Source organism: Helianthus annuus, chromosome 9, assembly GCF_002127325.2.
Source record: "Helianthus annuus cultivar XRQ/B chromosome 9, HanXRQr2.0-SUNRISE, whole genome shotgun sequence".
NCBI classification, from domain to species: domain Eukaryota; kingdom Viridiplantae; phylum Streptophyta; class Magnoliopsida; order Asterales; family Asteraceae; genus Helianthus; species Helianthus annuus.
This window is the reverse complement of record NC_035441.2, coordinates 137,282,083-137,284,894: the sequence shown is the minus strand read 5'-3', so window position 1 is coordinate 137,284,894 and position 2,812 is coordinate 137,282,083. Positions and strand designations below refer to the sequence as shown.

The window sequence follows — 2,812 nt, the reverse complement described above, 5'->3', positions numbered from 1 at the left end:
ATGATCAGATTTGACAGAAAAATCTAACTAGGTTAGGGCTAAAGGACAAAACGTGTATGATTTGAAAACATAAAGTACAAAACTCGTCAATTTTAAACATAAAGGACAGCGCCTGCAAATAGGTATAAAGATAAAGGACAATCCTTGCAATTCACTCTTTTTTTTATTACATTCATGACATGCTCAACCTCAGCGACATCTTCACATCAACAGTCAATCTATTGAACTCAGAATCACCAAGATTAGCCATTTCTAACTTTTTGATTTTTGAAGAGAGGGCCTCGATTTGGGCTTGCAGAGAGGTGCTTTCGTCAACCTTATGGGCGCCCGGGGCAATAGATTTTGTGCCTCGGGGAGTGTGCCACTAAAAATTGGTTTGAGTAATTTCCTCAATTTGATTATAAATTTCATTTGGGCGACGATTACCTAAAAGTCCCCCGGAGCTAGAGTCAAGTGTTTGTCTTGTGTGTTGCAACAACCCATTATAGAAAGTGGATACTTGTTGCCATACCGCAAGACCATGATGAGGATACTTTCTTTGTAGCTCCTTGAACCTTTCCCAAGTTTCATATAAGGATTCCCCGTCCTCTTGTGAATATGTATTAATTTTAGTCATTAATTTAGCCATTTTAGCAGGAGGGAAATACTTATACAAAAACTTTTGGGCTAGTTCATCCCAGGTGTTTACCGAACCAACTGGGAGGGCGTTAAGCCAAGCCTTAGTTCGGTCTTTTAGTGAAAATGAAAACATTCGGAGGCGGATGGCATCATTTGATGCTCTGTTGATCCGAAAAGTATCACATATTTCCAAAAAGTTTGTAATATGTAAATGGGGATCTTCGTCCGCAAGCCCGTGGAAAGTTGCAGAGTTTTGGAGCATTTGGATCAAATGCGGCCGAAGTTCGAAGTTGTTGGCATCGACATTCGGCGCATTGATAGCAGCGCCAAGATTACCTACAGTGGGTCGTAGGTAATCCATGAGGGTACGTTGGTCCGCCATTGGAAGTGGGTCCCCCGAAAATTTTTCTTGTTTTCAGCTTTAAGTCTTTTTCTTAGAAAGCGTTCGGGTTCGTATAGAGGTTCTTTTATGTCTTTACTGGAACTGGAGCTCATACACTGCGTAGAGAGTTCAGGTGCGACGCCTGGGTTCCTAGCCCTGCAATAAAAACAAAAAGAATGTCGGTCGGAAGTTTCACCACGGCCCCGTGCTCAGATAAACACGACCCGTGGTCGGAGTTACCGTGATTGTTTTCCGGATCCCTGTTACTGGAGAGTTCAACACGGCCCCGTGCTGCACTGACACTGCCCCGTGCTCAACTCTCTGTAACTCAGAAAATAAAAACTGCCAGTAACGACGCTGGGCATGACCCGTGTCCGACCAGGCACGGCCCCGTGCTAAGCTCTACAGAAACTGAAAAATCTAGAAAAATCCTAAAAAAACAGAAAAATAAGAAATACGATTAGGCCGTTGATTCCTAACTTTCTTAAAATCCTTGTGTCCCCGGCAACGGCGCCAAAAACTTGATGCGTGTGTAGCGTTATATATATTAGTTATATTTTAAGCACTTTTTAACACTTTAGTTAAGTTTTAAATTTATAAAACACGATATTCTACTAACACTAAACACACATATGGGCAAGTGCACCCATCGTGAGCGTAGTATAGCGTTGGTAAGATACCGAGGTCGTCCAAGGACACAAGAGCTTTTAGTACCGGTTTATCCTCAACGTCTAATCAAATGAAAAGTTTAGAAAAAGTTTTAAAATATGAGAATAAAAACTAAAAATGCTGTAAAATAAAATAAAAATAAAACAGATAGACAAGATGAATCACTTGGATCCGACTCGCCTTTAGTGTAACCTTTGATGATTTCCGCACTTTTGCACTTTTAAAGAGATTATCTTAGTTATAGTAGTAGGCCCCTCTTTTGAAGGTGACATTACCCTCAACCCAGTAGTTTGAGTCAGCAAGGATACAATCTTAAAGGGTCGGAATATTGAAAGATAATTAATTAAGTTATTAATGCGTAATGTGGTAGGCCTCTCTTTTGAAGGTGACGTTACCCTCGGCTAAGTGGTTTGAGTCAGCAGGGATTCAATCCCAAGTAGCCGGGTTAATGTATTAATAGTAGTTTACATACGAGGGGATCAAGCCATTCGCACCCCCGCCATCCAATACCAGTGGTTATTGAAGGAGGTCCTAGTAAGCTTGACCCGGGTCCTTGCAGGATCTATACACTGAACAAGGCAAGAACCTTACCAAACCATTCCCTTAACCCCCGACTAGGTAGCCAACATATATCTATATAGACCGTAGAGATATGAATGGTGTAAATCTTTTATTTTATATAGACAGTAAAATAATGCCAAGAAACCACGGACAAATGATAAGGAAGTTTCACCTTCAATATAAGAAACTAGTTATTAAAGTCATTAATACAAAACCAAATAAAAAGTGCGAAAAGATTAAAAAACAAAAGTATTACACTAAATGCTTGTCTTCACCAAGTGATGTAAGAGACTTAGGCAAACATGGCCTTTGATTGTCAAGAACTCTTGCTATCAATCTTGGATCCCGAGACTACTACACACACTCTAAGATGGATGATGGATGATGGTGGTGGATGTGGGTTGTAGTGGTGGTGGAGTGTGGGTGAAGTGGGAGAGAGGTGGTTTGCCAAGGGATTCCTTTGAAGTGAACGAAGCACCTCTATTTATAGCCTGCACAGAAGCCCAGACACGGCCCCGTGTCCATTGAGCACGGCCCCGTTGTCACACCCTGGATTTACGGAAGCGTGGTTAATTTGGTGTG

At 41.4% G+C, this 2,812-nt stretch overlaps 1 non-coding gene across 1 annotated transcript; it reads left to right on the top strand.

Annotated features, from left to right (window-relative positions):
* Positions 1 to 515: 515 nt before the first annotated feature.
* On the top strand, positions 516 to 622 carry LOC118482404. The gene has a single exon (XR_004868444.1). It is a non-coding gene; the product is annotated as a small nucleolar RNA R71 (small nucleolar RNA).
* The last annotated feature ends 2,190 nt before the right edge of the window (positions 623 to 2,812 follow it).